The sequence below is a fragment of the Mobula birostris genome, chromosome 3, assembly GCF_030028105.1.
Source record: "Mobula birostris isolate sMobBir1 chromosome 3, sMobBir1.hap1, whole genome shotgun sequence".
NCBI classification, from domain to species: domain Eukaryota; kingdom Metazoa; phylum Chordata; class Chondrichthyes; order Myliobatiformes; family Myliobatidae; genus Mobula; species Mobula birostris.
In genome coordinates, this window is record NC_092372.1 from 96,618,622 (window position 1) to 96,642,822 (window position 24,201).

At 44.3% G+C, this 24,201-nt stretch overlaps 1 pseudogene; it reads left to right on the forward strand.

Annotated features, from left to right (window-relative positions):
* LOC140194644 (transmembrane protein 144-like) overlaps positions 1-24,201 on the forward strand; it is a 158,814-nt pseudogene that overhangs the window by 113,334 nt on the left and 21,279 nt on the right.

Here is a 24,201-nt window from a genome sequence, read left to right on the forward strand (position 1 = left end):
TCCAGCTGAACATTACTGATGCACCTACAATTACTCCAAAAGACTGAAGTAGAGTAAATACTGAAAGGCTTTTATTCGCAGTAAAACGTGGCTTCCAGCATGCTGCGTGTCTGCCCCTGGACAGAGGGGGAGGAGCAGGGTGAAATCACCTTTATTCAGGGGTCTGAAGGAGGAGCCACAGGGGCAGTCAGCAGAGGGGTGTGTCCAGAGAGGTAACCCAGTTACAACATACCCAGTTACCACATTCACCCCTCCTTTTTTTAAAAGAGTCCCGCGGGGTGAAGTGACTGACAATATTTAAAACAAGTGTATTTACAGGTCAAGTCTATCAGGCGGTCGAGTCCGTCGCTGTGATCTACGTAGCACTGGTGGTAATTGCACCTGCGACGGCGGTTGTGCTGGCTCCGGCCTGACTTGAGGTGCCAGCACGTTAGGCATTGGTAATCCCTCGTGCGTGTGCGTCGTGCCTGGTATGGGAGTGTTGTGTGGTGCCTGTGTAGGGCTTGGAGTGCGTGGTGTCTCATGGGTACGGGGTCAATAGTCACCACGGAGTGTTCAGGGTAGGGGCCCGGTGCTCCTGCGGGCGCCAGGTCGCGGATGGAGACCGTGTCCTCCCGCCCATCAGGTAAAACCACGTAGGCATACTGGGGATTCGCATGAAGTAAGTGAACCCTCTCGACCATTGGGGAGTATTTATTGCTCCTCGCATGTTTCCGGAGCAGCACTGGCCCCGGGGATGTCAGCCAAGTTGGTAGGGTGGTTCCAGTGGTCAACTTTCTGGGAAAAGAAAAGAGCCACTCATGAGGGGTGGCAATGGTGGCCGTGTGTAACAGGGAGCGGATGGAGTGGAGTGCCTCGGGAAGGACCTCCTGCCAGCGGGAGACCGGCAGTCCCTTTGACCTGAGGGCTAAGAGTGTGGCTTTCCACACTGTGTCATTCTCCTTCTCCACCTGTCCATTCCCCCGGGGATTATAGCTCGTGGTCCTACTGGTTGCAATTCCCCTCACCAGCAGGTATTCGCGCAGCTCGTCACTCATAAACGAGGACCCTCTGTCACTGTGGATATAACATGGGTATCCGAACAGAGTGAAGAGCTTGCGCAGGGCTTTTATAATTGACGTGGTAGTGGTGTCAGGGCAGGGGATGACGAAGGGGAACCGTGAGTACTTGTCGATAACGTTAAGAAAGTACACATTGCGGTTGGTGGAGGGAAGGGGGCCCTTAAAGTCAACACTCAGTCGCTCAAAGGGGCGGGTGGCCTTGATTAGTTGTGCCTTTTCGGGTCGGTAGAAGGGTGGTTTGCACTCTGCACAGACTTGGCAGTCCCTGGTCATCGTCCTGATCTCCTCAAGGGAGTAAGGCAGGTTCCAGCAGGTTTCACGAAGTGGAAAAGCCGGGTGACCCCCGGGTGGCAAAGATCTACATGTAGGGCATATAGCCAGTCGATCTGCACGCTGGCGCACATCCCTCGGGATAGGGCATCGGAGGGCTCATTGAGCTTCCCAGGCCTGTACATGATGTAATAGTTGAAGATGGAGAGTTCGATTCTCCACCTCAGAATTTTATCATTTTTGATTTTGCCTCGCTGTTGGTGACTAAACGTGAATGTGACTGAGCGCTGGTCAGTCAGCAGGGTGAACTTTTTGCCGGCGAGATAGTGCCTCCAGTGCCTAATAGCTTCCACTATGGCCTGGACCTTTTTCTCCACCGTGGAGTGCCGAATTTCAGGGCCTTGAAGGGTAAGGGAGAAGAACGCCACCGGTCTTCCCGCCTGGTTGAGGGTAGCAGCCAGCGCGAAGTCAGAGGCGTCACTCTCTACTTGGAAGGGAATGGCCTCATCCACCGCATGCATTGCTGCTTTGGCAATGTCCCCTTTTATGCGGCTGAAGGCCGTGTGGGCCTCGGCAGAGAGGGGGAATGTGGTGGACTTGAGCAGGGGTGGGCCTTGTCTGTGTAGTTAGAGACCCATTGGGTGAATATGAAAAGAAGCCCAGACACCTTTTGAGGGCTCTGAGGGTGTTGGGAAGAGGGAGTTCCAACAGGGGGTGCATACGGTCAGGGTCAGGGCCAGTGACTCCATTCTCCACGACACACCCAAGGATAGCAAGTCGGGTGGGCCCGAACACACACTTGTCCTTGTTATAGGTGAGATTGAAAGCTTTGGCCACTTGGAGAAATTTCTGGAGGTTTTTGTCGTGACCTGCCGGTCGTGACCACAGATGGTGATGTTATCCAGATATGGGAACATAGCCTTCAGTTGGCACTGGTCCACCATCCGGTCCATTGCCCTCTGGAAGACAGATACACCATTTGTGACACCGAAGGGGACGCACAGGAAGTGATAAAGCCTGCCATCTGCCTCAAAGGCAGTGTAAGGGCGGTCCTCCCAGCGGATGGGGAGCTGATAGTAAGCAGATTTTAGGTCTACGGTCGAGTACACCTTGTACTGTGCTATCTGATTGACCATATCCGCGATGTGGGGTAGGGGGTACGCGTCGAGCTGCGTGAACCTATTGATGGTCTGGCTATAGTCCACGACCATCCTATTCTTCTCCCCGTTCCGAACAACGACCACCTAGGCCCTCCAAGGACTTGTGCTTGCCTCAATGACCCCCTCCCTGAGCAGCCGCTGCACCTCCGACTTAATGAAAGCTCTGTCCCCCGCGCTGTACCTCCTGCTTTTAGTTGCCACAGGTTTACAGTCGGGGGTCAGGTTGGCGAACAGTGGTGGGGGAGGGATCCTGAGGGTGGAGAGGCCGCAAGTGGTGTCGGTAGTGTGGCAGTTGGCATGATGTTGGGTGGGATGTGCGGGTCGGTGTGTGTGTGTGTGGTCAGTAGTGGGGTACATAACATATCCCAACAAAACTGGGGACTTACGGCAGTAATTGGCAGGAGGGGCCCATCATACTTCATTGTCACGCTTTTCAGGTGGCTCTGGAAGTCCAGCCCCAACAGCACAGGGGCACACAGTTGAGGCAAGACCAGTAACATAAATCTCGATATTCTGTGCCCTGCACCACTAGTGTCGCTACACAAACCCCACCTGATGTCTGTTGTATGCGACCCGGTAACCATGGCGACCCTCTGACTTACCGGCCGTATCGCGAGTCCGCAATGCTGCACCGTGTCCAGGTGGATAAAACTCTCCGTGCTGCCTGTGTCAAACAGGCAGCTTGTCCTGCACCCCTCCACCAGGATGTCCATCATTGACCTTGCGAGCTGGTGGGGAGCGCTTTGGTTGAGGGTCACGGAAGCCAGAGTTGAGTCGCTGTCTTGGTCCGGCATGGTGGGGTGCCCGTGAGCACCCGTTGGTCGTGGCGGTGGGAGGTGGCACCGACCAAGATGGCCGCCCCATGTCTCGCATGTGGTGGCGGTGTGCAGGAAAGATGGCCGCCCCCATGTCTCGCACGTGGTGGCAGTGTGCAGGGAAGATGGTGGCCCCCATGTCTCGCACGTGGTGGCAGTGTGCAGGGAAGATGGCGACCCCCACGTCTCGCATGCGGCGCTGCTCGATCCCGCTCGCGGTTTGGACTTACAGACCTTCGCGAAGTGGCCCTCCTTTCCGCAGCTGGAGCAGGTAGCTTCTCGGGCCGGGCAGCGTTTCCGGGGGTGCTTCTCGAGTCCGCAGAAGTAGCACTTCGCAGACTTGTGACTGGCAACAGCCGAGGTCAATTCGCTGGCGGGTTGCGGGGTCTGCGGCGCCCATGAGGCCATCGGGGGATCGCGTGCCTGGAGAGCTTCAGAGTTATACAGAGCGGCCTCCAGTGTGTCGGCTAGCTCGATCGCCGAACTTAAGGTAAGATCAGCTTTTTCCAACAGCCGCTAGTGCACATACACTGACGTGGTCCCCGTGACGAAGGCAACTCTCACTAGGAGCTCTACATGCTGCGCCGCCATCAGCCCCTGGCAATTGCAGGCTTGCACGAGCGTCTGTAGGGCCTGGACAAACTCAGCACTCGATTCCCCAGGCCACTGGCGCCATGTCGCTAATTGGTGCCGTGCGTAGATGATGCTTATCGGCCGCAGGTATTGTTCTTTGAGTGCGCTCATCGCGCCATCGTAGTTCAGCTGGTCTCTGATCATCGAGTAGACCTGTGGACTGACCCTGGAGAGTAGAACTCTGTGTTGCGCTGCAGAGTCAGTTGCTTTAATCTCCTCTAGGTACGATTCGAAGCAAGCCAGCCAGAGTTCGAAGCGTTTCCAGCTTCAGGTGTTTGTGGGTCGAGATCTAACTTGTTGGGTCTCAGGGAAAGTTCCATGCTTTAAAATTACTGCAAATAAAATTGATTCACCTTCAATTACTCCAAAAGACTGAAGTAGGGTAAATACTGAAAGGCTTTTGTTCGCAGTAAAATATGACTTCCAGCAGGCTGAGTGTCTGCCCCTTGACTGAGGGAGAGGAACAGAGCGAAATCACCTTTATTCAGGGGTCTGTGTGAGGAGCCACAGGGGCAGTCAGCGGAGGGGCGTGTCCAGACAGTTAGCCCAGTTACAACATATATATATGGTTTACCACAGTTAGTAAGTCAGCAAACTTCCCAGCAACACACATAAAAGTTGCCGGTGAACGCAACTGATGGCATAAACATTGACTTATTAATGTCTCAAACTTCCGCTAATGCCCCACCTCCCCCTCGTACCCCATCTGTTGTTTATTTATATACGCACATTATTTTTCTCTCCCTCCTTTTTCTCCCTCTGTCCCTCTCAGTATACCCCTTGCTCATCCTCTGGGTTTCCCCCCCCTTTTCCTTCTCCCTAGGCCTCCTGTCCCATGATCCTCTCGTATCCCTTTTGCCAATCAGCTGTCCAGCTCTTGGCTCCATCCCTCCCCCTCCTGTCTTCTCCTATCATTTTGGATCTCCCCCTCCCACTTTCAAATCTCTAACTAGCCCTTCTTTCAGTTAGTCCTGATGAAGGGTCTCGGCCGAAACGACGACTGTACCTCTTCCTAGAGATGCTGTCTGACCTGCTGCGTTCACCAGCAGATTTCCTCGTGTTTGCATTTGTAAACTTCCCAGCTGCAGCCGAGACTCCAGTACATGGAAATCAGCTACCAAGAACATCTGGCGGCCACAGTATAACTAGCCTCTACTCAGTTTTTTTTCTGGTGGCTTCTCTTTGGGCATTTCTTCGGGGTAAAAGAGATAGGGATAAAAGATGAAATCTTTTAGGTAAAGCACTGAGAGTTGAGGGCATGTGTGAAAGGATTCCTGTATGGGGTTTAATTTACACCTATTAGCATCTGACCATTTGGCTTACAGTAATAGTTTTTGCAACATCTAAGACCCCATGCAGGTGTTGTCAGTGCAGGCTACTATGGGCTGATCCCTCAGATTTTGAAACACGGTTTCTACACTTCCTCCATCCACTTATTCCTCATTTGACAAAGCCCACTTAGGCTCCAATGTCTCTTTCAAAGCCCGGTCTTTCTGCAAGGTAAAGTTGTGAAGTGAGCATGTGCAAAGTCAGGAGTGGGCACTGATCACAGAGCATGCTGCAGGGGTTTTCACAACCTCTTCAGACACTTGAACTTCACACTCCCCTAACTGTGCTGGACTCGCCCAGATTTCTTGGGACTGGCATCATTGCAGTGATGAAGCACAGGAGTGGCAGGTCAGTTATTGGCAGAAAGCTGGGGAGTTTTGGGAGAAGTTGATTCTGGCAGCTGGATGATAGTTTACGCAGAGACTTTTTTTAACAAAGTTTTCTTATCTTTTCAATTCCAGCTGCAAACTAATCTCTTCCTTATTTATAAATAGTGTTGTGATGATGCTTGCCTAGCACATACTCACATCCTTTTCGTAACACCGGAAGAGACAATGCCGTGCTGATATCTACTGCTTACCCTTAACATTTTCAGCACTGCATACACAACACTGGGAACATTGAGGGCAAGGAACAAATTTGCCCATTCGTTGATTTTATACTGGATTTGTCTTAGTTTGAATCAGTGATATGATTCCCAACATGATCAACAACAACAAACTGTATTTCACTAGCACCTTTAACTTTGCAAAAACGGCCAGCTGATTCTCAAATTGAAACTGAACCAAGCCGCGTTTTGGACAGGTTACCTAAAGCTTGGCCATTGGTATAGGATGTAATGCACAGGGGAGGTTAGGGTTTCGACAGCTAGAGATATATTTATGAACAGATAAAATGAAGATGTACCAAAAGCCAGAATTGGAGGAATGATCAAATGTGTTGTGGGATATCTGTAAACGACTGCGGAGGCTGGATTACTGATGTCTCCGAGACATGATTTTTAAAAAATTTAATGTGAAAATATCTAAGGTTATGGATCATATTGATTAAGATCAACGGTGAGATACAGATCAGGCAGCATGCAGTTAAATGTCAGAATAGACTAGGGAAGGTGGGATATCTAATCTTGCTCCTGTGCTGTTATTGACTGCCCTAGCTCTGTCTTTCTTATTGCAGCAGCTATTTTAAGTTACAATTAAACTAAAACAGTGACAATGTAAAGGTACATGATGTTAATGAATGATTTGGCTTGGCTTTCCAATTCATGCCTAATTTATTATTTTATAATATTCCACAGAGGCTGCAGTCTTGCAATGTGTGCAGGGTTATTTTATGGTTCCAGCTTTGTACCAGTCCTCTACATTAAGAACCATGCTGAAAGAAATGAAACTGAATTTTTTGGAGCTAGTCAGTTTGGTAAGAAATTTAGCTTCTTCAAGCAAAATTTAAATTTACATCCCGTTCTATCACAAGAAAATTTACATCCCTTTCTACCACCAAGTGTTCTTTGGCTTAATGCAAAACAGTCTCAGTTTATCAAACATCTGGAAATTTAAATTACTGAATATGCTATCAACAAAAGCATGCAATGACTAACTTGGTATTTATTGGAATATCAATGTTGTTTACAAGTAGATTACTCTTTGGAAGTTTTCTACTAATGCTTCATTTGTATAATTTTGCTTTGCCAAATTCATGTTACATCTCATCTGTTTCCTTTACGTACATGTCCTAAGCTCATGGATCTCTAAAACCAGAATATAAAAGGAAGATTGTGAGACTGAGGCACTGTAAGGAGTTGGTCAGACCACATTTAGCGAATTGTCAGCAGTTTTAGTCCCCATGTCCAAGGGAGAATGTGATGGTGCTGGAGAAGATCTAGAGGACGTTTACAAGATTAACCTACCAGGAACGCTTGAGTCAGGGAGCAATAATGCGGCTTTATCAAACTCTGGTTAAGTCAGGTCTGGTGTATTGCATTCACTCTAGTCACTCCTTATAGGAAGCATGTGATGGCTTTGGAGAGGCTTACCAGGATGATGTCTGGATTAGGCATGTCCTACGAGGAGAGGTTGCTTTCTCTGGTAGAGTGGATGCTAAGGGGAGACCTGACAGAAATTTATACGATCAGGAAAAGTATTGAGAACGTAAGTGTTATATGGAGTGGGCAAATGCTTGGAATGTGCTCCTAAGGGTGGTAGTGGCGGTAACTACAACAGGGGCTCTTAGGTAGGTACATGAATGTGCAAAGAATGACAGAGGGGTATGCATAGTTTGTAGGAAGGAAATAATTTAGTTAAGTATTTAATTGCTAGTTAAGTTGGTTCAGCACAACATTGTGGGCTACAGGGCCTGTTCCTGTGCTGTAATGTTCTATGTCCTATGTTCACTCTCTGTTTGTATTACACACATAACACACATTCGGAAAACTAAAACATAATTCAAATGATGAGACATATCAGATCACATGTATTTTTCCCTGTGCCTCAGCTATTATTTCAACCTCTCCTTCAATGTCACAAAAACAAAGGAGCTGGTTGTGGACTACAGGAGGAATGGAGAGGGGCTAACCCCTATTGACATCAGTGGATCTGGAGTTGAGAGGGTGAACAGCTTTGAGTTCCTCAGCATAAACATCACCAAGGATCTCGTGGTCTGTACACACCAGCTGTGTGGTGAAAAAGGCACAACAGCACCTCTTTCACCTCAGACGGTTGAAGAAGTTTGGTATGGGCATCCCAAATTCTAAGAATATTCTATAGGGACATGATTGAGAGCATCCTGACTGGCTGCATCACTGCCTGGTATGGGAACTGTACTTCCCTCTATCGCAGGACTCTGAAGAGAGTGGGGCGGACTGCCCAGTGCATCTGTAGATGTGAACTTCCCACTATTCAGGACATTTACAGAGACAGGTGTGTAAAAAGGGCCTGTAGGATCATTGGGGACCCAAGTCACCCCAGCCACAAACTGTTCCAGGTGCTACCATCCGGGAAATGGTACCGCAGCATAAAAGCCAGGACAACAAGCTCTGGGACAGGTTCTTCCATCAGGCCATCAGACTGATTAATTCATGCTGATACATTTGGATTTCTATGTTATATTGACTGTCCTGTTGTCCATACTATTTACTATAAATTACTATAAATTGCACTTTGCATATTTAGACGGAGATGTAACATAAACATTTTTACTCCTCATGCATATGAAGGATGTAACTAATAAAGTCAATTCAACTCAATTCAGTTTCCAGTATTTTCAGTGTTTCGTGTAAAGGCATCGTACTTTCAGCATTTGCACTAGTTTGCTTTGATATTATTTCAAATCGCTTAATGCCTTTATTAAAATAAAGACAGAGCAGTTTCACAGGAATGTATTAAATATTCAGTCAGATGCCTTGGCAATAGCAGTTTCAGGGTCTTAAGGGTTTTGCTGTTCAGTTTGGATTCTGATATGTTATTAACCCCGACTCTCCCAAATCTATTTCCAGATTCAGCACCAAAGCAGCATATTCCATTCTGCATATTGCATCAAATGCAATCATGTCACACTAGTTAAATAGCAACATCACACACAAAATGCTGGAGGAATTCAGCAGGCCAGGCATCATCTATGGAAAAGAGTTAACAGTCAATGTTTCAGGCTGAGAGTTTTCATCAGGACTGGAAATCCAAGATGTGTGTCTTACTTGGAGTTCCAGCATCTGCCGATTTTCTCATGTTTGTGGCACTAGTTAAATATATCGGAGGCATATCACATGAAAACATCAATGGGAAAGTTCTTTAATTCTAGATAATAGGCAACAGTCCTAGCAGTCAATGGGACCTGACATCTGAAAGAGCTTAGATATTTAAGTTGTTTCTCAAGATATCTCTTTCTGATGGTGAAACAAATAAATATCGATAAAAACAACACTTATTTTGCAGATGTTGCATAAGTAACAAATACCCTGGACCCTGCTAATGTGGAAAATATCCTGGAATAAGAATGAAGTAGAGAGCCTTATGTTGTGAAATATCAAAAGTGTGTGCACAGTTGGAGTCATGGTAGAGAACACCAGGGGTCAGGAATGTGGGAAGTTTCTGGCTGGAGTCAGGTTGAAACAAAGAAGATAATTAGATTAGATTATGAGGACACGCAGTCCTCTTTTATTGTCATTTAGTAATGCACGCATTAGGAAATGATACAATATTCCTCCAGTGCGATATCACAAAAACACAGGACAGACCAAGACTGAAAAACTAACAAAACCGCATAATTATAACATAGAGTTACAACAGTGCAACAATACCATAACTTGATGAAGAACAGTCCATGGCACAGTAAAAAAGTTCAAAGTTCCCCGAAAGTCCCACATCTCATGCAGATGGGAGAAGGAAGAAAACTCTCCCTGCCATGCCCGACCACAGTCTGACTCTGAGTCGCCCGAAAACTTCAAGCTCTGATCAGCCCTCTGACACCAAGTACCGAGCACCACCTCTGTCCGAACGTTTCGATCTCAGCCTCGGTCGCCAACAGTAGGCAAAGCCGGGGATTCTGGGGCCTACCCTTCGGAGATTCTCGATCGCACAGTAACAACAACAGCGAACCAGGCATTCCAGAAATTTCTCCAGATGTTCCTCTGCTTCTCACATCTGTCATCATCAAATCAGAATTGTCCACGGCCCCTATTTAACAGATACAATATCATTTTTACCGGAGAGTTGCGTGCACACTTCGCGCTGCCATCTTCTCCTCCCGCCTAATGAAGGACAGTCTGAAGACCATATGGTTTGAATAGAAAGTGGGAATAAAAGAACAGAGTGCAAAAGGAAGGTAGAGAGGGAGAGACAATATTTTCTTTAAAACTCAAATTTGTTGGCATTTTCACAGGGGATTAGTTAAGGCAGTGAACATAGATCAGGTAGATGTCCACATGCATAAGTTCCATTCCTTTATGAGGCCATTTCCTGGAAAATTATTAGAACATAGAATAGTATAGCACAGTACAGACCCTTCGGCCCACAATGTTGTGCCAACCCTCAAACCCTGCCTCCCATATAAGCCCCCACCTTAGATTCCTCCATATACCTGTCTAGTAGTCTCTTAAACTTCACTAGTGTATCTGCCTCCACCACTGACTCAGGCAGTGCATTCCACGCACCAACCACTCTCTGAGTAAAAAACCTTCCTCTAATATCCCCCTTGAACTTCCCACCCCTTACCTTAAAGCCACGTCCCCTTGTATTGAGCAGTGGTGCCCTGGGGAAGAGGCGCTGGCTATCCACTCTATCTATTCCTCTTATTCTTCCACTATACAATTAAACATACACACCAATGAAGATTTTTATTTTAAACACAATCCTTAGGTAAGCTTTTCTGTGGCTAAGACGCTCTCGCAGAATTACCATCTCAGGTTTCCATAGTAAAAAGAAATCTGGGAACCCTATGTTCATGAATTTATCATTGTTGTCCAATACTGAGTAATGTAATGGTCAGATTAAATAACACTAGAAGCAAAGCACTTGGTATTGTGAATCACATAACTCTAATTAGTTGTATATTCCCTCAGAGATTTCTCAAAAGCAGATCAATTCTATTGAAATTATATTGAAATATAAATGCATCCCTATTGCTTGTTTAGAATTTCAAAAAAAAAAGACAAATTAAACAAATTAAGCCCCTTATAAGGCTTTGCTTATCTTTAATAAATGGGAATAGTGACACTTTTTAAGATTTGCAAGGGGAGATTTACTCATCCCCCTCCTAAAGATGCATCTTTCTGCAGCTGGACAGGAAACCTAAAGATTGCCCAATGAATTGTTCCTGGCTCTGGGTTTTCCTCAACTGAGGTACTATTCAACCTGGCCGCTGCTTTGCTAGGTATGGACATCCATGGATGCTACACCCCGGCAAGTCTAGTTGCAAGGATTTCCAACATTATACCCAGTTTCCTCCAATGACCAAATCTCCTAGCTTGTTGCCATTCATAAATCACTATCTTGGATATTAGAAAGTGCTGTCTTAGATATTAATTCAAAGAGTGTCAATCGTTTAATTGTTTAAAATTCCCACGTGCCTAATTGTGAGAGGCCACAAAACAAGATGGTGTTGAATGATCTACAGTGGGTTGATTGAACTATAGACTAGGTTACAAAGCATTGCATATTTTACCAGCTTGACAATATAATTGCATGCAATTTTCTAGATAAACTCTTAATTGTCTTTCTTTTCTATTTTAGACATGGATTATGTTTTTGCATATTGCAGCGGGATTATTCTAACCAGTACCATTTATTTTCTCATCTACTGTGGAGTGAAGAAAAACAAACCATCTGTTTATTCAACAGCAATATTACCCGGTAAGGTGAAGTGACCCACAGTCATAATGCCCAAGGTACTCTTAACCAACACAAACAAGCAACTTGGAAACTTGTTATCATAGACTAATCCTGTGCGAATTTTCCATATTCATTTAAGAGAAAATTATTTTTTATTAATTCCATGCTGCTAGAGGTAAAAGAGAATAATTTGTTGTTTTTAAGTTACCAACTGATTGATTGTGAAATAAGTCATAAGGCTACTCTTCCTAAGAGCAGAAAATGCTGACTGAGTATTAAGTTTGTCATGCATCAATGCTCTTCACCTCAGTTCAGCCAACATTAACATTCAACTGGCTCTTAAAATATAGCTGCCAAACTAATGTTTTCAGTCTTCTGTTGATTTAGAAAGTTGAAGAGATGGATAGTTTATTAAACAAGGTGCCTGTAAGGTACATGTCTGCAATGAGATAGGCATGTAAGGGGGCAATAAAAAATAAGCAATGGAAACTTTACACAGAGAAATGTAAGAATATTAAAGTTGGTAGGAATAAAGAAAATTAGAGCATAATTTAATTGGTTGAAATTACCAAGTTTTGGCTTTCAGAGGAATCAGAGCATTTCCCTAATGAATAATGGAAAATTTGCATGGAGATGTCCCAAGTACGATGAATTTAACTTTGACCATTATTGCAGAGGTGATGGTGTGTCAGGGTATTCAATCTGCTACTGTACAGGTTACTGGAGAGAATGCAATTCTGCCTGCAGCACGGGTCTTAAATGAGAATAAATTGACCTTAGATATGGTCAGCGGCCGTAGCTGCAGAATCATTGAGCATACTCCAGGCTGAAACAGATAGATTTTTGTACCAGAGGAATCAAAATATAAGAGGCCAATAAAGAAAATCAAAGTATTGGGCAGGTAAATGAAATTTTATTCATTTATATGATGTGGGTATTAATTTTGTTGGTGAATTGAAGTAAAAGAATAGATAAACCATAATCTTTCTGAGTAGCAGAGAATGCTTGCTACCAGTTTCACTTGGGCCATGTTTTCTCGGTGTCAATTAAATAATGATTTGCAATCATAGGCAAAAGCATTAAATCCACTTTCCATAGGACAAGTGCACAGTAAGCTATATGTACGTAATGCTTTTGGTTTTCTTTCACAATATCTATTTTTTACACAAAGCTTTTTGATACTTAATGCAGGAAACTTGCTTAGTTTTAGAATGTCACAGGGTGCAAGTCTTGAACATGTCTGTTAAAGCCAGGTCCATCCTTCTGTGGATATTTGCAGTTCAAATCCAACTTCAGACTAGTCTATAGAAGGGTTATGTTCTTATCACAGGTTATTCCTGCCTGGATTTCCTACTACTACTATGTCGACTCGGGCCTAGGGGGCCGGCGTCAGGCAAAAGAAAAACATGCCTTACAAGGCGCGAAACGAAAGACTGTGTGGTGCGCCACTCCTCGCACAGACAGAAGGTGGCCGTTGACTCACAAAGAGTTCATCCGCCCTTTGATAGGTTTTACTTTTATTCCTGCTGGGTGCCTACACACCCTCCTCCCTGGTTAACCGAAGTGCACCGGGGGTGTGCCGATTGAGTTGCCGACAACCCGCCCCAAGACAGGGCTACGTGGTACCGGCAGCAAGGCAAGGCCCTGACCTGACCTGGATTTTCCATGTTCCAAAAAAACCAGATTTTTTTATTAAATCTAGGCTGCAGAGGTAAAGGAGAATTACTAGTTTAGTTTTTAGTCACTTGCCTACTGATTGATTGTAAAGCGAGTCAGCAGAGAGAAAGCAAAGGATCAGATAAGCACAATTAATAACGAATTAGTAATTAATAGTGAAAAGCTGTTCAGAGCTGCAGGAAATGCCTAACACAGAGGGTGAAGAGGGTCAGAGAGAAAACCCAAGTTAATGTTACAGATAGATAAGTTTTAATATCAATGGGGAGAGTCAATTGCCTGAAATTGTTGAACCCTAAACATAAATGAAAGCACAACCCAGAAAAATGTAGGAATTATCACGAAAGAAAAAAAAGTCAACTAATTGAAGAGCATGATTCTCAATGGAAAACACCTCCACAATCCGAACAGATGAGCTGTCGACAAAGAAGTATTGAACTCCTGGTTCAGAGTTGGAAAACTCTTCCCAGAAACAGACATTCCTTGCGGAAATACAGGACCGGGGGTTAACAGAAAAAATGATCGAAGGTACAGAATAGAAGAGCAACAAATTCAAGATGATAAATGCAGAAAAAACCAAAAAAAATCCAGAGACGATCCAACACATTATAAGAATCTGCAGCAGTTTAGCTCAATCTAATCACTTACACAGGCACAATCATGTCATTCACCAAAATCTTGCTTTAAAATACAAATTCATAAAAAGATACCATACCTTCTATAAACACACACTTGATCCGATTTTAGAGGCAGAATCCTACAAATTATACTGTGACAGATCCATCATTGCAGATAGGACAATCCACAATAACTAGCCAGATATAATATTACAGGATAAACAAGCAAGAAAAATTTACTTAATAAATATACTCATTCCATATACACAAAACAGGCAGAAATCAATAACACCAAAAATATGCAGAATTAAAAGAGGAAATTGAAAGACTATGGAACATGACCAGGTTGTTCATGTCTCAATAGTAATATCTACAAATGGTATCCCAAAATTACTACACAATAGTATTAAACAATTGGGCATACACAGCAATGGTTATGTAAATCTCCAGAAAGCCACAATAGTAAATACCACTGGAATAGCAATTGAGAAATGAGTGTTCTTGACCATGGCCAAAACTCAGAAAAAAACCCAAAAATAATCATTTATTTATATAGCACTTTTCATACTTCCAGTTTAAGATGGTGCTACTGAAGAGGTGCGATAGCTTACTTGTGGTTCGAAAGCAAAGGAATTCGATTAAAAATATTACTAATAACACTTTAGTTTGAAGTAAAGTGGGGTAAACTATCATCACACATAATGAAGAGACGAGTGATGGCAAAGCGAACCGGAGAGACATGCCCTGCTGGTGTGCTGCAAGATCAACGCACTTGGAGTTGGATCCGTGCTGGTTGGAGTGGACGATTCGGAGGGGAGCAGGCAGGACAGAGGAGTTCCGATGCCCGTCCAACTAACCCAGATGCAATGGTGGATCGCTCTAAGAGCCTAGCCAATGTGGTGTGGTCGACAACAGCTTCTTTGGCAGCAAAATCTAGGCCCGGAGCGATTCGCCCTGGTGAGCCAGCTTCCTAGTGTGAGGATCGGACTATTTAAATGCTGGCCCAGATAGTCTGGGGCTCCTCTCTCTGCAACGCTAAGGCCGTGAGACAACCCCTGCCTACTGTACTTTGTGTGTGAAAACTTGGTGGCAATTTGCCCTGATAATATGATGAACTGAATACCAAGGCTTTGGGCCTACTCCAAGCCTGCCCCAGGGATTTGGATCTGGGAACTCAATTTGGTTCGGAATGCTGTTGTTATTGCTCGCTTCTATTGTTCGCATGAGTTGTTTTGTTTTTTTTTCTCTTTCTCTGTGTGCATTGGAGGTTAGTCTTATTCTTTTTAATTGGGCTCTTTTGGATTCTTTGCTTTGTGACTGCCTGCAAGCAAACAGATGTCAAGATTGTATAATTTACACATTTGTGGATAATAAATGCACAAATTGCTTGAATCATACAAGCAATGTAATTGAATGTGCTTTACAATGGAATAAAGTGCAAACATGAAAACAAAAGACAAAAATATGTTAGTTACAAGGAGGATTAATAAATAGTGTTGGAGCTGGTGTTTAAAAGTGTCAACTGAGTCTGCATCCCTTATAGTTTTATGTACTGAGTTCCGCAGTTTAGGAGCGTAGTTTAAAAAGCTGACCTGCCAATTATCTTTTGAGGGAGATTGTCTACATTTAAGAGACTGGCAGAAGAAGGCCAGAGAGCTCAAATAGGATTATAGAATGAAAATGAGTCTGTGATGTACTGTACTTCTTCCCAGACCTTTCAGATTACTGATGGTGACAAGGAGACGTACAGGAGTGAAATAGATCAGCTGGTTGAGTGGTGTTGCAAAAGCACTCAATAATAGCAAAACCAAAGAATTGACTGTGGACTTCAGGAAGGGGAAGATGGGAAAACACATCTCCAGTCCTCACTGAGGGGGCCAGCAGTAGAAAGGACGAGCATCTTCATGTTCTTGGGCATCAATCCTGATCTATCCTGGACCCAACACATTGATGTAATCACGGAGAAGGAACACCTTTGGGTTTACTTCATTAGGGGTTTGAGGAGATTTGGTATGTGAAACCCCTTTTTGCCAGAGGTCTCGAGAGATGAGGCTTGCTCACTAACAGCCACCAGACTCAGAGGTGAGAAAACCACCTTTCCCAGACTCTGTAAATCTAGGGTTGGTATAATTTGGGTCCCACCAAAACTGGGAAGTTGGGATGCCTTGCCCTCCCAAACTCTGACCTGTGTGAATACTGTCTAACTACTGCCCCTGAGCAATCTGCCATCGGCAAGAACTAACAGATCGTACTCTGCATGCAATTGTAAAGAAAGTACAAGTATATTTATTTAACCAAACCATTATTAAAGAAGAAAGCAGAAAAAAAAGAAAAATAGAACAGCCCATTATAATGAAAACAGTCAAATGTGCATAAGGTTGGATCTCAAACCTTTCAAAATCTGATGTGTCCAAGGTGCTCACGGCACCAACTGCTATTCACCGATCACCAGTAGAATTTCCCCGCTTGGACTCTATTGACTCACTATTCCCTACGGCTGGTTCTCTCGAGTTTCTTCTCTCTCCATCTCCCGCCAAAAAAGACCTCGACCCACCCCAATGTCCATAACAAAAACCTCTACAACCAGCGTTCTCTAGAATCTTCTCCCAATTCCTCCATCCTGACTGGATGACATGAACGTCACACCCCCTTATCTTAAACGGTACCCCAAACATTACCAGTAGAACACATTGCTAATGATGTAGGGTATTTCTTTTTGCCTAAATGAAATATCCTACAACGTTAGTAGTAAAATCTTAACTAGGACGTTACATTCTCATCCCACCAAAAATAGACATGTCCTCATGACTTTTAAATTTACCAACCCATAATTAATAACAGTTTTCAAAGGAATTTTGTGATGCCATGATTTCCAATCCACCTGTAAATGATGGTGACATATCTCACTAAGGGGATAGACACCACATTCTGGTCTCCCCATAGGTCAGCCTATCCGGGAGTTTCCTAACTCCTTCAGATCTCCTTATCCCATCTTCCACCTCCTCAGCTTCAAGCACTCCTTGGGATCTTTCCTGTCCACTTGGGAATGCCTCCCCCTGTCCATTACTCGTGCTTTCCAGCAACACAATTCGCCCTGCCACTCGACCAAACTAGCTTCATCCCAATTACTTTGGAGCCCAGCTTCCTGTCATTGTCCAGCCGCAAGTCTGCCTGTCCACTGCTATTCCTGACCACCCTCCCCCCGCCCCTGCTACATCTGAGTCAGCGTGGGGAGGTTTGGGAATCTTTTCATCAATTATTGGGCAGTTTGCATGAGGTATAAGGCGTAGTCCTCGACTTCTCAACTCCAAGCATGCTCATGTATGAGCCAACTCTCAAAATCCCTTCCCTGATTGCTGTGATCCATCTTGGAAGGCCATAATGAATGAAATACTTTTCCCATAACACTTTGACCTCGGTGGACACCCTCTGATCTTTTGGAGGGAGGCCTTGAGCATATCTGGTGTAGTAATCAGTAACAACCAAGACGTTCACAGTGTTGCTGGAATCAGGCTCTGTGGATAGGAAATCATACGTACTAAATCAAGTGGCCCTGCACTCTGTAAATGGTATAACGGAGTGATCTTCGTAGGCAGCATCTGAATATATCAAATGCATGACTTGCAGTACTCTTTGACCTCTGGTTTCATTTGGGGTCAGCAGAACCAACCTCAGACAAACCCATAGTTCTTGTCAAACCCCAAATGACTTGAATGACATGAAGTGACTTCAACACAATCCTCTGATACTTCTCGGGCAAAACCAATCGGGAACGCCGAGGCCTGTCTGTAGAGAACCTGGTTCCTCAAATCCAGTTTGTTCCTTTCTCTCATCAGTAGATGCATGGCAGGGTAGTTCATCGTTTCATATCCCCTTTTGCAACAGCTGACCAAACGTTACCTATACAAGGGCCGGATACTAGAGAGTACCCCTGTGGCTGTCCCCCCCCTCAACTATAAGTGCTTCTGTTTGAGTACTGTTGGGGGGGACATCCTACCTGTGAGAAGCAACAGTGGTCACGCCTCTGGCACAGGGTCTGGCCCTGTGGCTCAGAAGGGTAGGGAAAGGAAGAGGATGGCAGCAGTGATAGGGAACTCTATAGTTAGGGGGTCAGACAGGTGATTCTGTGGATGCAAGAAAGAAACACAGATAGTAGTTTGCCTCCCAGATGTCAGGGTCCGGGATGTTTCTGATCATGTCCATGATATCCTGAAGTGGGAAGGTGAACAGCCAGAGGTCATGGTACATATTGGTACCAACAACATAGGTAGGAAAGAGTCCTGAAAACAGACTACAGGGAGTTAGGAAGGAAGTTGAGAAGCAGGACCTCAAAGGTAGTAATCTCAAGACTACTGCCCGTGCCACGTGACTGTGAGTATAGGAATAGAGTGAGGTGGAGGATAAATGCGTGGATAAGGGATTGGAGCAGGGGGCAGGGATTCAGATTTTTGGAACACTGGGACCTCTTTTGGGGCAGGCGTGATGTGTACAAAAAGGACGGGTTGCACTTGAATCCGAGGGGTCTAATATCCCGGCAGGGAGGTTTGCTAAGGCTATTGGGGAGAGTTTAAACTAGAATTGCTGGGGGGTGAGAACCGAACTGAATAGACGGAGGAAAGGGCGGTTGGCTGGATAAATCCGTAACCAAAGCTTTTTCTCTTCGTCTTGACCCTCTGTCCACACTGAAACGGCGTTTTCCTCCCCCAAAAACACAGCTTTTCTAAAACACTCTCCAGAGTGTTTAAATCTGAAAACGCCGGTTGGGCATTGGAGTATGTACGGGATAAATGGCTATTTTTAAAACCGCTGTCATGACGTGCCGGAACAAATGGTGGCGGCAGCGCGGTATTTCATTGTTTTCTTGAACACAACCTTCAACACCACAACAATATCTGACAATAGATGTGTTACAGCCTCATGTAACATTGTATGGAAATACAAGATAACACTGATGCAGACATGTCTTATACATTTAACAAGGTGCTTTATTAATGTATTGTTTGTGCAAACATTCAATAGATGCAATTGTCACTTTTGCCCAGTAACTCGTTTTTATTGCACATGTTAAATACAGCAAAATAATACACAAAGACATGGCAAAAGTAAAGGCAAACAAATGAGGTAACAGCAAGTTTCACTTTTGTCCAGTAACAAGTGTAGCCCCCCCCCCCCCCCACCGGCCCCGGCCAGCCTCAGGGTCGCTCAGCTCGCTGTCGTCTAGGGAAACAGTCCTGGGCCCCGCCAAATGGGGTAATAGTTTGTGTAGATGCTGTGTGATGTACCCCACCCCGCCCAAATATCTGCCCAGATACGATCAAATGATTTACAGTTTATAGATATTACTGGAACTATATAATTAATAGAGAATAAAATATAAAAGGAAAATAAAAGACACCACACTTATCAAAGCTCAATCTCTTCATGCACAAACAGTTGGAGCTCAGGACCCTCCATCTTCACTCTGCGATCCCTTCGGACCACCTCAACCTGCCGCCTGGGACCAACGACAATGGTCGACCAGATGCTCCACACAAGCCTAGCTCCATCTCCTCTCCTCGCCGCACACCTTGGACCTCGGACTCCTGCGCACTCACAGCACCTTGTCCATCCTCTGTCACTCTCTCCTGTCTTCTGCCAAAAACCTACGCATCACAATATTTTACAGACACACAGAAAGAATAACATCTATCCCAATTGGTCGTAACACCTTCTTATCAATAGCATGATCCAAACAAACTGCTAGCGGGAGGACTTTCTCAGCAGTTAACATAACAAAGAAGCCATTTCAATTATAACATAACAAAGAAGCCATTTTAATTAGACTACGCAGTAACATAAAAGAAGAAACCCTTACACAAGCATAATTGCATTTAGTTGTAGCTGTCGTTCCTTTCATCGGTGAAGAGACTATGGCTGTAGGAAATGTTTCTGGACAAACGCGCACCAAGCCTTTTGTTTCACAATTTCTTTTTAAGTTTTTCTAGTCTGTAACTGGACAAACGCGCGCCAAGTCTTTCGTTAGGCAATTTCCTTTTAAGTTTTTCTAGTCTGTAACTGCACAAACGTGCACCAAGTATACCATTTCCTCTTCACTTGTTTTCTGTGTGTCCTGCTCATGCCCAGTAGGAGGAGATTTGCCCAAATACCCATTTTAATGTGGACGGAGGTATTCTCAAAAACGCCTCGTGTGGACGCCTATCGTGTTTATGCGAAACCGACGTTTTCAAAATTATCCGGTCTAGTGTGGACGTAGCCTGAGTCTGTTTGCTCTGAATGGGATTTTCTGGTGGCAGCCTGTTTTATTTTACTTCCCATTCCCATTCCAATGTGTCAGACAATGACCTCCTCTACTGCCACAACTATGCCACTTTCAGGTTGGAGAAACAACTCATTTTACATCTAGGTAGCCTCCACCCTGACAACATGAACATGGATTTTGCTAACTTCCAGTAATTTCTCCCTAAGACCCCCCCCCCCCCTTTTTCCATTCCCCATTCTGGCTCTATCTTACCCTATCTCTTCTCCTTACCTGCCCATCACCTCCTTCAGGTATCCCTCCTCCTTCCCTTTCTCCATGATCCACTCTTCTCTCCTAATAGATTTCTTCCTCTCCAGCCCTTTGTCTTTTCTGCCTATCACTTCATTCCCCCACTCCCCAACCCCCATAATTTCCCCTTCACCTGGTTTCACCTATCACATTCCTTGCTTGTCTTCCTTCCCCTTGCCTCACCTTCTTACTTTGGCTTCTTCCCCTTTCCTTTCCAGTCCTGATGAAGGGCCTCAGTATGAAACAATAACTGTTTGATCCCCTCCACAGACGCTTCCTGACCTGCTGAGTTCATCTGGTAGCTTTTGTGTATTGAACATCAATTACTTGAACTTCTGGTAATTGCTCCCCCCCCCCCCACCACCCTTATTCACCATTCCCCAATCCCATTTCCCTCTCTGACCTAATCTTCTTACCTGCTCATCACCCCCCTCTGGTTCTCCTCCTGCTTCCCTTTCATCCGTGGCTTTCTGTTCTGTCCGATTAATTCCCCCTTCTCCAGCCCTTTATCTATTTCACCAATCTACTTCCCAGCTCTTTAATTCACCCCTCCCCTTCCCGATTTCACCCATCACCTACCACCTTGTACTTCTTCCTCCCCTCCCTCACCTTCTTACTCTGACTTCTCATCTCTTTTTCCAGTTCTGATGCAGGGTTTCGGCCTGAAACATCGACTGTTTACTCTTTTCCATAGATGCTGCCTGGCCTGCTGAGTTCCTCCAGCATTTTGTGTGTGTAGCTGGGATTTCTAGCACCTGCAGATTTTCGCTTGCTTTTGTGTATTACTCTGCACCTCCTGCATCTGCAGAGTCTCTTGCGTTTATCATGTGCTGGAAGATCCCTGAACTTCAGCCACAACATCCAAGGACTGACTTATGAGAAAAACTTAGGCAGACACAGTCATGGGTTTTTAGCCTGATAATGAGGAAATGGACTGATCGTTAAATTAGAATTAAAGACAGTAAAGAGAATGAAAAGGGGTATTCCTGAAAATTACACAGGACTCTATTGCCATTTGTGCACCAAGGAACATAGCTTCAAACTGCTGAATATGAAAATAAACATTTCACCAGGAAGTTGTTACTCACAAAAAAGTGATCTAAGTAAGGATCAGATGGCATAAAGAAACGAACAACTGCATGTGTAATGAAGAGAATAAAGGATCTTCATCCCTGAATGACCACAAGGTCAAAGACTTTTTGCATCCACTTGAATAACAATCAGTTAAATGTTTATTCCAGAAAATTTAGAAATTAAGATTGAATTAACAGAAACTTGATGGCACATTAGATTGGTGATTCACATAACAACCTTGGCTTTATGCTGGTTGTATTTTTTAACGTGAATTAAGTGGTTGAATGCAGTTTGGAACTTATTTCTTCAAACAGTGATAGAAGCCAATGTTTATACTTTAGTTCTTCCCTACTGTGTTTCTCTGGAAACTGATAAAGTTTGGATTATTTTTAAACTTCCAGATCCAAAGCCACATTTCTCAGGGGATTCAGTACTGCTTGGGTGTTTGGTACAATAACAACATGGTTTGGCCAGCAAGGAGCAGGGTTTGTGTATCTGATCCATTGCACTTTTTGATGATCTAATGAGTGCTCAATTATTGTCAAACATTCCCAGAAAAGTTCAAAAAAGTTCAAAGTAATTTTATTATTTAAGTACATATATGACAACATATACAACCCTGAGATTCATTTTCTTGTGGGCATACTCAATAAATCCATAATAGAATAATAACCAGAATAGAGTCAATGAAAGACTGCCCCAATTCAGGTGTTTAACCAATTTGCGAAAGACAACAAAACTGTGCATATACAAAAACACATAAATAATAACAAATAAATAAGCAATAAATATCTAGAACATGAAATGAGGAGTCCTTGAAAGTGAGTCCATAGGTTGTGGGAACAGTTCAGTGATGGGACGAGTGAAGTTGAGTGAAGTTATCCCCTCTGGTTTATGAGCCTGATGGTTGAGGGGTAATAACTGTCCCTGAACCTGGTGGTGAGAGTCCTGAGGCTCCTGTACCTTCTTGATGGCAGCATGACCTGGATAGTGGGGTCCTTGATGATTGGTGCTGCTTTCCCGCGACAATGCTTCATGTAGGTGTTCTCAGTGGTTGGGAGGGCTTTACCCGTGATGAACTCCACTCCTTTTTGTAGGATTTTCCATTCAGGGGCATTGGTGTTTCCATACCAAGCAGTAAGGCAGCCAGTCAATATACTCTCCACTACACATCTATAGAAGTTTGTCAAAGTTTCAGATGTCATACCGAATCTTCGCAAGTTCCTAAGGAAGTAGAGGAGCTGCTGTGCTTCCTTTGTAATTGCATTTATGTGCTGGGCTCAGGACCAGGTCCTCTGAAATAATACGGAGGAATTCAAAGTTACTGACCCTCTCCACCTCTGATCCTCTGACGAAGACTGGCTCATGGACCTCTGGTTTCCTCCTACTGAAATCAATAATCAGCTCCTTAATCAGGCTGCTAACATTCACTGATTAATTTTCCTATCAGTACTTTTACAGAGGCCAACAGTCATCCGTTAACACTTAATCATTCTCCATTCATTTTTCCCTAGCTTTCTTCTCAGGATTGCTGTGGGGAATCGCAAACAGTGCTTGGTTTCTGGCAAACTACTACCTTGGTGCAGTTATCACATTCCCTCTTATTACCGCTGTGAGTATCATAAAGGACTGCTCATATTGATAATAAAAACAGCAAATGCTGCAAACATTCAGTAGGTTAGGCAGCATCTGTGGAAAAAGAAACAGTTAATGTTTCAGGTCCAAAGACCCCAGATCAAAACTGGGGAAAACAGAAAACAAGTCAGTTTTAGGTTGCAGAGATGGTAGACAGATGGGTAGAACAAAGGAAACATCTCTGATAGGGTGAGCTCAGATGATCAAATGTTGTATTTAAGGAGTTGATAAGAATGGATTAAGCTTCAAGGGGGGTCATCATTTTCAGAGGCACAAGGAATTTGTAGAAAAGTTGGCAATAATGCAAAGTTTGAAAGAACAGAGAGAAAGACAAACAGTAAAAGCAATAGTCCCCATGCTTGCTGGCCAAATTAAACAAAAAGACAAAGAGGTAGAGGAAGCTACAGTACATAAGATCAAACCTGATGTCTGACTGTGGGAGAGGATTTGTGGTTTCTGCAGGAAATGCTGGTGTTCCAGACTCATTGTCTGGCATCTGTCCACACTCTGGCCTACTGGCATGTAGATATTCTATGTCAATCATCAGCTCGCTTGCACTGTGAAGTGTTGTGCTAACATTATGTGCAAAGATTTTTTACACAGAGAGTGGAATGCCCTGCCAGGGATGGTGGCAGAGACAGATACATTAGGGCACAAGGATGTTAGAAAAATGAAGGGCTATACGTGAGGGAACAACTTGATTGATCTTAGAGTAGATTAAAATGTTGTTCTTTTGTGACTATTGCTTTTTGTGGATCAAAGGGCGTGTACCGTGCAGTTGTGTCTTTGCTATATGTACATGCTTTCACTCATTCATGTGTATGTGAGATTGCAAGTGAGACCAGGAAGTGCTGACTACCCTACTTATTCCAATGGTCATGCTGAGCTGTCCTCTTGTATTGTCTCAATCCAGTGAACAAACTGTCTGTCGTTTATATCCTTCCCCAGAATCGGACAGCGTGCAGAGGTGTCAGTCTGCCTCATAGCCTGGATGCTATTCAAAGTGGTTGTAATTATTGCCCAGATTTTATGAGAATCTAACTCTCTGTATTGATGTTGCATTTAA